Here is a 13,712-nt window from a genome sequence, read left to right as displayed (position 1 = left end):
TACTGAGAAAGAGAAATAGAATAATGGGTTTCTATTGCAAAAGATCACAGAAAACTACAACATAATGTTAAGTTTGAAAACTTGTATAGGGGATATGTCAGGCATCAGGAGGATAGTGAGCCCTATATAGATTGTCTTTTTTGGCCTTGAATTAAGCTACTAAAGGAATAATTGCGTGGATGGCTAGTGAATAGACAGCAGGATATCTATTCATATAATTCTTGGACAGATTTGAAGTAAACAGTGAGAATTTCCATTTCCAAAGGCTTAAAATAGAGAAAAAGGAAGTTGGTGAGTTTGGGGATCACTAGATGATAACAATATATTGAGTCTAACAGAAAATACATAGTTATGACTGTACACCAGGTTGCACATTGGGCTACATTTTAAAAGGTGGAGAATACAAAGTAAGGAATGGTAACTGAAATTCTTGTACATTGAAACTGAAAATGTAAGTAGGCTCAATCACTTTTTAAAGCTATCAAATTAGTTTGTAAAAAATGGAAGTGCCAACACGATATGATCCATTCATTCCCCTTCTATGTATATATTCAGTAAAAATGCCCACCAGTGTGCCTCAAACGTCATGCACAAAATGTTCACTGCAGTAGTACTCATGTATCCTTTTGAATTTTATAATTTTCACCAGTGAACTATATAGTTATACGTATATGGACATACATACTATAATTTATACATATGTATAAATTATACTATGTATACACTACTATATATTGTAGTGTATAATATATAACTATATATATATATATAAAAATTTATTTGCCCACATTTTTTCAGTGAACATTTAGGTTATTTTGGGGTTTTTTTGAAATTATAGTGAAATCGGGCCCGGCACGGTGGCTCACGCCTGTAATCCCAGCACTTTGGGAGGCCGAGGCGGGCAGATCATGAGGTCAGGAGATCGAGACCATCCTGGCTAACACGGTGAAACCCCGTCTCTACTAAAAATACAAAAAATTAGCCGGGCATGGTGGCGGGTGCCTGTAGTCCCAGCTACTCGGGAGGCTGAGGCAGGAGAATGGTGTGAACCCGGGAGGCGGAGCTTGCAGTGAGCCGAGATCGCGCCACTGCACTCCAGCCTGGGCGTCAGAGTGAGACTCCATCTCAAAAAAAAAAAAAAAAAAAAGGAAAAACAAAGAATTACAGTGAAATCAACAAGCATATTCAGGTACAAGATGTTTTATAATATTGTTGAAATTTATGGTCTAAAAATCCTCAACTTTACTAGATATTGTCATATTTCTCTCCAAAGAGTTTGTGCCAATATATGTACCACTATTTTATGGATCTTTCTGTTTTAAATGTATTGTAATTTGAATTCGTGAAAGCTGTACCTCACTGTGTTTTTTATTTCCTTGCTAGGAATAACAGATAGATTCAAAATCTCCTGGCATTTTGTTGTTATGATTTGAATTTCTATTTCTGCGATATTTTGATTCATATATTTTGCCCAAATTTTTTGTTGGATTTTTATTTATTTATATGATCAATTTACATATTCTTAATATTGATCCTTTGTTAGTCATATGTATCATAAATTTTTTTTGAGTCAAAGCTTTGCTTTTCATTACTTCAGTATGTCTTTAGTGGATAAGATTTTTATATTGTTATTATTGTAATATGATCAACTTGGATATCAGAGCTGCCTTGTTACAAAAACACAAGAACTACAGCCACGTGCCACGTAATGACATTTCGGTCAATGATGGGCAGCATATACAATGGTGGTCCCATAAGATTATAATGGAGCATATATAGAAACCTGATACATGACACTTGATATTGGCATTGCACTTCAAGAAGGAGAAATGATTATTGATATTCAGTAATAGTGCTAGGACCTTTGGTTTGTTATATGAAAAAATACACACACACAGACAACACACACAAACACACACCCACACACCCCTAGGTTTGTGTAAGTATGCTCTATGATGTTCACGCAATGACTAAATTGTCTAATGACACATTTCACAGAATATATCCCCATCAAGTGACGCATGACTGTATTTATATTTTGCTAAACAAACTGCATATTTTAGAACTTTATCACTATTTTACAATTTGATCTATAAAAGATATTTATATTTTCATTAAATTACTTACATTTTTATAGTATCTCAAAACGTTTTATAGTTTTTGCTGTCATATTTTTATGTAACTTTTATTTTTTATTGCTCTTGTAGCCATTAGCCACATTATTAAACTCTCTTGTTAATTCTAATAATGGGTCTGAAGAATATCTTGGGTCTTTTTTTATGTAGATGCCATACAGAACTGTATTAAGTAAAATGTAACAGACTGTAATCTACCAATCTGGATGAATTCTAAAAATATATTAAGAAAAATAGCACATTTCAAGGAAATAGATATATGATGCCACTTATATAACATTTTACTGTTATGTATACATTTTATATAAAATTTAAATTTATATAATTTATATATAAATTTTATATAAATTATATAAATTGATAAATTTTATATAAAATAATGCTTTGTGAACAACCTGCATTGAGGACATTAAAAACACCAATGCTTATACTTTGTATTTCTTCAACTTGTCTTACTTGATGAATAGATGACAGACATACTTTTCTCATTGTTGGACTTAAATGCTTCAAATATTCTACCATTGATTCAATGTTTACTGCAAGTTTTAATAGACATCCTATGTTAAGAAAGTGAATTTCTATTACTACTTTGGTTAATATTAATAATATAAAAGTCTGTTGAGTTTTATCTAAGACTTCTGTTAAGATGATAATATGGTTTATTCTTTATAACATGAATTACATCAATAGATTTTGCAAAATTAAGACATCATTGCGTCACTTAGGCTTTTGTAAAAACATATTAATGTTTTGTTCTAAATTTTATATTTAGAATGACTGCATGTATTTCCAAGTGATATTGGCTTATGATACTAGTATTTATACAGCCCTAATTTGGTTTTGATATCGTGAATATATGAGACTTATAACATGAATTGAGAAGTGTCTCCTCTGTTTTTATTTTCTGAAAAGGCTTACATAATATTTGTAATTCTATTTTCTATGAAAGTTTGTCAGGTATCTGTAAAAATTACACATTCATGACAGTATACTTTTTAAATAAATTTTTAAGTATGAGATAATTCTAATGGCTTATTAATTTATTGAGATTTTTGTCTGAGTCAAAAGATTTTTGTCTGGATAGGTTTTAGTTCTTAAAACATCTAGTTCATCTTTGTTTTCCAATTTATTAGCATAATATTCTTAGTATACACATAATTATTTTAATGTCTTCAATAAATGTTGCATTCTCCATTTTTATCTTAATATTATGTACTTGTATGTTCTACATCTTTTTCTTGATTAAACATCCTGGAGGTTTGTCTGTTTTATTAACTTTTTTTTTACAAGTAAACAATAGCTGATTCTCTATTGTTTATGTTTCCTGACTTTAAACAGGATTAGTAAGTTTACTTTGCAAATTGTGGTATATTAAGCTAATAAATGTAAAAGTGAAACCAGTATTTGGAAACTAGTAAGATCTTTACAAGTACTATTATTGTTATGGCTGCTGAGATTATGATTTCTTTAGGCTTTTATCTTTATTATTATTCCTTTCTATTTTTTCAGTTTTATTACTTTATTTTTATAGCTTATTTTTCATCTTCATATTCAGCACGTCTTTGAATAAAAATATATGATAAATTTATCAATTTATAGTCAAAGTGGTAAATTGTCAAAGAAGCTTCATCCTATTGGTTTTGTTACATTATATTTTCATTTTACATCATTCTGAGTATTTTATTTCACAAAATGAGCTTTCTTTTGACCTAAGATTTATCTACATTTTTAAAATATTTTCAAACATATGTCCTTTTTAAAATTTTTTAAATTGTTTCATACATTTCTATCAGTAATTATACATTTGATATCTCTACAGTGAAATTTCTCTTAGGAATATTTCCAGGCTTGTTTGAGAATATACTTCTCTGGAAGGGCTTTGTTTTACTTCTGTCATACTCCCCAAATTTCTGACAATTTATTACCATATTTTTTATTTCTCAGCTTGAATTATCACACACAGCATAAATTCATTTTCAAAATCTATCTGTGGGCTCTTCTATGGATATAATTATTAGGGGATGTTATTTTTACCATCCAAAAAAATACATAACTTTTTTTTCATTTCATTAAAAATGAAATATTTCCCCAGCAAAGGGAGACTATATGAAATCATTTCTTTCAAAGTTTTTTCTTTAGAGAAGTAGTCCCCAGGATCTTGGCTTCCCACGGGAGCTGGAGCTCAACTCTCCTCCTAGTTCCTGCCAAAACTCTGGCTTCCCTATTTAAAGTAGACAGCTCTAGGCTCTAGGTCTGATGAACAGGCAAAAGTCCTTGAGGCCACTCAATTTTGCAATCTTGCTAGCATTCTGATTTTCATCTTTTCCCTCTTTTGTTTTGGTCCTTACGTGTTTCCTTTTTTTTTTTTTTAATGGATATAACTATGTTCTCCAAAGGCTATTGGCCATATTTTACCCATTTTCCTAGGATTAATTATTACCTTGAGGAAATTTCAGAATATTCACTGTTAAGAGAAGTGGAAGATATTGCCTTTTTTGTGATTACAAGTATTCCTGAAAATCCGTTTGTTGACCATATATACCCATCCATTTTAACCTTAATCCTAACCAACATCTCAATTCTCACCCTTCTCCTCTTATTTGCTGAATGGCTATCTTGTCTTACCTGTCCTCCTTTCCAGTCTCTGCATTTTCCCAGTGATTCATTCCATCTTAATAAATGCAGGCGCCATGTCTTAAACAGCCCTCTCTGTTTCCTCCATAGTATCTACCTAGTATAATATTTTGACTAGAGTACAACTTTCAAGACATCTTAATTGATTGATTTTAAAATTTATACCAAATAGTCCATCTGAAACAAAACAATTTATATGATGTAAGTTTGTTAGTGAATTAGATTTAGGTATTTTTAATATAACTAACATGTACATTCATTCTGCTACTAGCTGGACACTGCATGACATATGAGAGCCATTTTCTCTTTAGATTAACCCTCTTTATTATAATACTACTTTCTATTCATAACCTACACTGTTTCTGACTGCTCTTGGAATTTCAGGGCACTCTCACTAGCTCTCTGTTAATTTGAACATTAACAAGGTCATCATGTAACTGAAGGGTACTAAATGGTTTGATTTATTTATTTATTTATTTTTGATGCAGGCTCTGAGTTAGGGGAGGGGCATGTACATTTCGAGTTAAATTCAGAGACATTGGAAATACCAAAGAGTTACCCACTGTTATTTTTCACAAATGCGTTGGGCTGACAGGTTGTTTAATATCAACAGAATAATGCGTGCCCTGACATTTTCAAATTGTCTAGGAACTTTTAGAACTGAATACTTCATCATGCCTTTAGTTCTTCAGTGTTCTTTTCAGAAATCTCTTCCTGCCTGAAATAAGTGTATGACATTAGATTTCCTTCTAAGAAGAGCACAAATAAGTCTCCCCTTTTAAGAATGATTTCCAGTATTCAAATCAGATAGAAATTTCAGGCAGACCTGAATATACATTTATATTTATATCAATTTAACATTTATATGTATCAGATAATTGCTTTGATAAGATGAGAATGAAGGTTAACTAAATTTTGGAGGGGATGGAAACAAACTTTATTTCCAACAACCACCTTACTTATTTGTAATGTTTAGTTTCATGAAAGCACATGCATCAAGTATACAGAACAGCTTTACTTTAGGAAACAAAATAAATGAGCTTTACTTAAGAAATGAGAGAACAGTTTTTAAAAGAATGAATAGTATTTGGTTTACTGTTTTATCAAAGTATAAATGTATTAAACAAATGCCACCTTACCATTGTATATAGTAATTAATATTGAGTGTAAGTAAACACAAACACAGTCATTTTTAAATAATTACTTGTTTTGTTGTAGCTGTTATTTTCTTACAGCTTCATCCATAGCATCAGCAACAATTATAGGTCTAATACTGTGCCAATTCGGTTACATTGTATTAGCTGGACAGCTGTTTAAGGATTTATGAAAATATTCATGCTATCATCACAGCAGTAGCTGATATATTTAATTTTTATTATGTGTAAAATTACCAGATACTCCCTGAAAATCGGTATGGAACAATTAAACTTTTAGACATTCTGGGCCATGGGTGCTGAAGAAAACATTAAGGAAGAAAAAGGCAAAATCAAATTTTAGGCTTTCATTCCCTAACTTCTGTCAAAAAAATAATAATAATAAGCTCAGTCCTCATGGATCTTAACAAAGTTCTAGCATGATCTATAAGGTCAAACATCGCACAGTGACCTGCCTTTAAAATGTAAGACACCCGACTGGACAAGTTTTCTATACCTCTCTTCTCTGTAGTACTGACTTAGCACTTCACTCACACTGGCTCGGTTATCGGCCAACTTTTCACTTGTAAAGGCTTGCTTCTCAATTTGCCTATAATTTCCACTGTGATAGCCTTTTATCTTTTTGTAATCTCCACAGTACATAGAATGAGATCTTCAGTGTCTTAATTTTAGTAACTATTTGTTGATTGATTTTATGTTTGTGTATAGTATGGGAAATAGATAGTAGGCCCTCTGAGATAAATAAGAAAAAAAAATTCTTTAGAATAAAAATATGGTCTCTGCAATATGGACCTGAAGTGTAACGGTCATTCTGGGAAATGAACAAAATAAGATTCTATGAACAGAGTATCCCCAAAAGGGCAATACTAGTGGGTTGGGAGAGGGAGTAAGTGGCACGTAAGGAATTCTGAAACATTGAGACAAGTATTAATTATGATTCATCTGTCCTTATTCCACTCTTGACTTCCTGAAAGAAAATAGTTTTATTTTTGAGTTGTCAAGAGTGTCCTTTATTATTGGTGTGGGCTGATATGATGAAATTAAAACAGAAAAATCCCACGACAACAATATTAACAACTGTTTAGGGCTAGATTGAAGCAAAACAAAAATGTAAGCCTAAAATAATAAAATTAAAAGCTCATATTTGCTTATTTCAGGTAATCATGATATTGGCATTGCTTTGGATATTTGTTCCTGACTGCAAGAGATGGGCAAATATTTTCCATAAAGGATAAGATAGTAGATATTTTAGGCTTTTTCAGCCACATGTTATCACTATCACTTATTCCTGTCTTTAAAAAAACACAGTTTAACAGTGTAAAAATAATTCTTAGCTCAAGGGCCATTAAGATACGTCCAGGATATAGTATGCCAACCCTTGCTTATTACTGTTATAAACTACAGGATGTAAATATTAAAGATTTTAACAAATGCCTTTTACTCCTCTAAGTATATGGTCTGGTTACTAAGGGAACTTTTTATTGCAACCGTCTTATTTCTTAAAGATAAGCAGAGTTACGGCAGGGTGGAAATTCAGCTATATAGTATAGGCATTACCCTGGATAACAGCCTCTTTTCTTTCAGTGTAGGCTAGAACTAGTGACTCACTTTTAATAAGTAAATAAGGCAATAGTGACAGTGTGTGACTGGGATACTTGGTAGGCCATTATAAAGCAGTATGGCTTTGCATTCTATGTCTTAGACCACTTGCTATGGAAAAAGCCAGCTGTTATGTCATGAGAAATTATATAGAGAAGCCCATGAAGCAAGTAACTGAAGCCTCCAGCTAATAGCCATTTGAGTGGACTTAGAGTCAGAACCCCCAGCTCTAGTCAAGCCTCACCTGATTGAAGGTTTGACTGAAATCTTTGTTGTAGTTACGTGAGATACCTTAGGTTGAACCATAAAAAACTAATGCAGAAATAAATTACTACTAATTTAGAGATTTGTAACTAAAGTATAGTCATATTTAGAGACATGCACACCAGGTTTAGGAAAATATTTTTGAGAAGCATTCCTTAATAATAGATCTTCATATTTAGTTAATACATCAAATATCTCTGTTAATGACTCCTAAATTTATAGACTTATTCCCCAGACACTAGTAATGTTCTTTTTCAGTCATCTTAATGTCAGTTTACTTAGTAAATATTTGAAATAAGTTAGTATGAGTAGCATTTTGCTCATTGTTTCTTTACATATCAAAGTCTGACACTGATTTCTTACAGTAATTATATTTATCCTTAAATTATATCAGGTTAATTATATTAGTTTACCATATCTTAGCTCTTTCTATCCTTTGGTGCTATTCAGCAGAATGATCTGAATATGTGAGTCAATTTTAAGGAACTAAAGCATAAAAAGGACCCGTGTACTTTACCTATAAGGATAATGAGTTAACAGTCACCTATACGCATTAGAAACAGATGAAATAGAAATCCTGACCTCAAAATAAATTTCTAATTTCTAAATAAAACACTTTGAGGAAGCAATGGACATAGGCTAGAAGAAAAGTTATCAAACTTATTGTTAAATTAGTTACAAATTAGGCATTTAAAATATAATACTTTTTTACTTTAAATATATAATATAGTCTCCAAGGGACAGCACAGTATATTTATAGTGGTCTTCCCTCTAGCTAATTGAAATAGCAAATGTTTACCCTGGATCAACTCATGACAGTGCCACAGTTGAACAGATTAAGATTTACAGATTGTCACTGCTAATGGCTGCAGCTGCACTATTTTGGTGGCCCAGGAAGTGCGCTTGGCCAGGCAAGCACTGCATCTGCATGCTTAATGTTAACACTCAGGCCTTTTACAGATTTAATAAAATTGACAATTTATGCACAGACATGCCAGAATCTAGAGCCAAGGAAGACAAAATCACTAAGGTTGAGGGGTAAAAATTCAAGCTGCCTGCCAGAAGCATGTGCAGCTGTATTAGAAACAGGAAGAAGGTTCCATCAACACACCTGCTAGAGATGCCTACTTTGCAAAATCTCTGCTTTTTTCCTCTAGTACACAATTGTAGCACCGAGTTCATTATTGCTTACCTGTCTCTCCAGGTGAGATTCAGAGTCAGGGATTGTGTTATTGATTCAATTTATTCAACAGGAGATACAACCCACTTGAAATTAAGTTACTTTGCCCACTGTTTTCAAAACTCAGGAAGACATTATGTATGTGTGGTATATCATCCTTGTCTTTCTCAATCTCACTTTTCAGTAAAGCAAAGCTTTGTTGTTGGAAAATATATGCAAATGGGAAGTTAGCAGCCAGTCCTTAAATTTCTAGGTCTTTCTTTGCTATTTTGAGCCTTTCACATCTTAATGCCTTGTGGGAAGTTAGTCTGCAGTGGTACATTGTTTTGTGATCTAAGAGAAGGCCCCAGTATAGCTGTATGAGAAATGCTGAGTGCCTGAATTCAAGCCATCACATTTGATTCAATGAAGTCAGTCCAATCTTACCATTTACAGAATGTGATGGTAAGGGCAGACATTTCTTCCCAACACACTACGTTTCTGTCAGGTAGAGAGAACTCATTAGCATATTAAATCTGGTTTTTTAAATAATTTGGCATAAGAAAGTGACCATGTATTGCTCCATCTCTGTCACATTCTTTCCTTTTTTGGAGTTTGTTTTTACTCAGGGAGCACATGCAATTTGGTGGATAAATCATTCTAATTTCATTTCAATATAAAGAAATCTATTTGCTCAGAAATATAAACCACTGTCAGATTTCAGAAAATGGTCTCTACCTACAACTTTGTCTATTAGTCTAAAAGCAGAAAGGAGAAAAGAGTGACTCTCTCAAATCTGAACAGTTATATTTTTGAGAGTTTGAAGAAAGAATAGATATACATTATAAACAATGTGGTAAAGTGTTCACTGTTTCCGGTTCCTGTCTAATACATGAAGGAACTCAACTGGAGAGGAAGGCTATGAATGTAAGGAATGTGGGAAAGCATGGAGACGTTCTTGTTCTTTTAAAACGCATGAAAGGACTCACACTGGAGAAAGACCCTATAAATGTACCAAATGTGATAAAGCCTTCAGTTATTCCACTTCCCTTCATTATTGTCAGGCCTCTAAGCCCAAGCTAAGCCATCATATCCCCTGTGACCTGCACAAATACATCCAGGTGGCCTGAAGCAAGTGAAGAATCACAAAAGAAGTGAAAATGGCTGGCTCCTGCCTTAACTGATGACATTCCGCCATTGTGATTTGTTCCTGCCCCACCTTAACTAAGCGATTAACTTGTGAAATTTTTTCTCCTGGCTCAGAAGCTCCCCCACTGAGCACCTTGTGACCCCCGCCCTGCCCTCAAGAGCAAAACCCCCTTAGACTGTAATTTTCCACTACCTACCCAAATCCTATAAAATGGCCCCACCTCTATCTCCCTTTGCTGACTCTCTTTTTGGACTCAGCCCGCCCGCACCCAGGTGATTAAAAAGCTTTATTGTTCACACACCGCCTGTTTGGTGGTCTCTTCACATGGATGTGTGTGACAGTTACCATAGAAGCATTTATACTGGAGAGAGACCCTGTGAATGTAAAAAATGTGGTAAAGCCTTTAGTCGTTTCCGTTCCCTTTGTAACCATAGAAGTACTCATACTGGAGAGAAACTCTATGAATGTAAAAAAATGTGATAAAGACTTCAGTTGTCTCACTTCCCTTCACCTCCATGAAATAATTCATACTGGGAGAAAACGCTATGAATGTAAGACCTGTAATAAAGCCTACACACATTCCAGTCACCTTACTTGCCATGAAAGAAGTCATGCTGGAGAGGCTGGTACAGTGGCTTACACCTGCAATCCCAGCACTTTGGGAGGCCAAGGTTTGTGGATTGCTTGAGCTTAGGCATTCACAACCAGCCTGGTCAACATGGTGAAACCCTGTCTATACGAAAAATAAAATAATTAGCAGGGCATGGTGGTACAGGCCTGTAGTCCTAGCTGCTTGAGAGACTGAGATGGGAGGATCACTTGAGCCTGGGAGGTCCAGGCTGCAGTCAGCTAAGATCCTGCTGCTGCACTCCAGCCTCCTGGGTGACAGAGTAAAACCCTGTTTCAAAAAAAGAAAAAAGGAAAAAGAAAGCTGGGTGTGATGGCTCATAACCTGTAATCCTAGCAGTTTGAGAGGCCGAAGTACGCAGATCACTTGAGGTCAGGAGTTCGAGACCAGCTTGCCCAACATGGCAAAACCCATCTCTACTAAAAATAAAATAATTAGCCAGTCATGCTGGCACATGCCTGTAGTTCCAGCTACTTGAGAGACTGAGATGGGAGGATCACTGGAGCCTGGAAGGTCGAGGCTGCAGCAAGCTGAGATCCTGCTACTGTAGTCCAGCCTGGACAATAGAGTGAGACCCTGTCTCAAAAAAAAGAAGAAGAAGAAGAAAAATTATACTGGAGAGAAACCTTATGAATTGTGGAAAAGCATTCAGTTGTATTAGTTCTTTTTCAAAGACATAAAAAGCCACAGGGGAAAAAAAGAAAAGAAAAAAAAAAGCCCTACACATGTAAGAAATGTGGTAAAGCACTTACTCTTTCCATTTTCCTCATAAACATGAAAGAGCTCACACTGGAGAGAAACCTTAAAAATGTGAGAAATGTGGTAAAGGCTTCTGATTTTCTTTCTCGGATGTTCTTTCTTTTTCTTCTTTTCTTTTTTTTTTTTTTTGAAGGCTTGGGAGGACTCATGGTGAAGAAAAGCCTTTTGAATTTAAATTTGTGGTAAGGCTTTCAGTTGTTCTAGTTCCATTTGAAGACAAGAACTCATTCTGAGAAAAGCCTTATGAATACCTAGAATGTGAGAATGCTTTCATTTCTCTCATATCCATTCAAGGACATATGAAAATGCACACTATAGCTGGATCTTATAAATATAAGAAAGTACATGGGATTAAAACTCTAATAGGTTGGAAACTACAAGAAAGTTTTCAGTTTTAACATTTACTTCAAAAGTCATGTGAAAACTCCCACTGGAAAGAAGTTCTAGAAATGAAGTTTTTCTAATTTGGAAAGCCTGATGCAAATTAATTATTGTACGGTGCTTGAAAAGAATGCACATGGATGAAATGTTATGTAAATTATAAATATATTGTTTTTATCAGTGGCTTGTTCTTCAAAAAGAGTCTGGGGTATGCGTTTCGACTTATACTGGAGGAAAACATTGAGGTGAGAGTGTTGTACATGCTCTTTAACCGGTAGTACTTTAATTTAATAGGAAATGATATTTTCTTAAGTTTGTTGGTAGAATTTTTGTCTGTTCATTTGATAATATGCTGGATTCAGGGCTGAATTTTGATGTTTTTCTAATATGTAGATGCTTAGTTTTTATGTGTTGTCCTTTGATTAATGGATCAATGAGTAACAAATGTTACTTGTTGGGATTTTCTTAATAGTCTTATTTGGCAAATTTTGGTTATCCCTTGTCCATTATACACATTCCACCTTTTTTTAATTAAGCGAAAATCTACTCTTGGTGTAAAGATGTTTATTTTTTGCTAATAATGTCTTGCTATTAATTCCTAAGTACATAAAATTTATCAGAGTATCAAAAAAAGAATAGATATACGTTAGAAAGAGAACTAAATATTGTTCAAAATAGAATTTGAACATTACGGACTTGATCACATTTTAATTTTATATCATAAGTTTCTGACATGAGGTAACTATGAGGAGGAACAATATAGGAAGTAACACAGAGAAACAATTTCTTATTATCCCAGCTCACAGTTGATCACTTCTAAATGCATTGTGTATTCACTATTCAGATTTAAAAAGAAAACAGTCTATCATTTTTGGAATGACCTAGTAGTTCAAATGAGAAAGTAGTCATAGAAAATAAACAAGAAGTCAATGCTTTGGACAGGAAGCAGGCAAAACTGAAGTTTCTCATGGGTCATGGTGTATGATTTCTGCCAAGGACAGCACTGTACAGTCTGAGTAAAAAGTTAGGTGAGGCTATTATTCAGCCCAACATGCCAGAAAATTCTTTGCAATAAGACAACCCTATATAGAAAATAAGTTTGAAAAATCTTAGGTATCCTGAGATCTTTATTTCTAAAGATTTGGGGTATATCTGCATGCAGTTACTTGCTTTGTTGAAGCCACTATAGCCCTTTGTAGACACTCACAGCAAAATTATCCCCATTTATCTCAAAATATTTGGTTTTCCACGTATGATCAAACAGCTCTTTTAGAACGTAGTGTCTTTATTTTATCAGTTAGAGTGTTACTTGTGCACTCTTTATTCTCTTGTATAAATTATAGTTTTATGAAGCTAATTCGCATAAAAATTGAATAAAGTATTTTTTAAATAATAATCATTGCAGCAACAAATACTGATTATTTTCATTTACAATTGGTCCTTCTGTATTCTTCCAATCTGCCTTCATATTTTTAGAGGTTTTTTTGTTTAATCCATCCTACATCAACATAACAATAGTTTGGATGATAATCATTCTTCTTTTTTGTATACTTAGTGGCAGGAAATGGTTGCAACAAACAGAGTGATATTATAAAATAATGGGGCTACATACTTGTGCTCACCACTGAATTGAATAAATTAAATTGAAGGCATGTGGAAATGGAGATAACTAACCTCTCATTAAGTAAACAAATGCTGAAAAATCCACTGTTGTTAGGGAGACTGTGGATAAAAAATGCTCTTTTTTCTTCTCAATTACAAGCTATCTCCACAGAACCACAACACACACACACACGCATACACACACTCACATTTATTTTTCTAATGATAGTATTGAACCAAAATAGGG

General features: G+C 33.7%; 1 long non-coding RNA gene across 1 annotated transcript in view; it reads left to right on the top strand.

The window, feature by feature from the left end:
• The window catches only part of LOC134756793 (uncharacterized), a 1,394,997-nt gene that overhangs the window by 1,049,518 nt on the left and 331,767 nt on the right, over positions 1-13,712 (top strand). The gene's annotated exons all lie outside the window — the stretch shown is intronic.

This window comes from Gorilla gorilla, chromosome 12 (genome assembly GCF_029281585.2).
Source record: "Gorilla gorilla gorilla isolate KB3781 chromosome 12, NHGRI_mGorGor1-v2.1_pri, whole genome shotgun sequence".
Lineage (NCBI taxonomy): Eukaryota > Metazoa > Chordata > Mammalia > Primates > Hominidae > Gorilla > Gorilla gorilla.
Note: the sequence above shows the minus strand (reverse complement) of the source record. Positions and strands in the feature narration are given on the sequence as shown.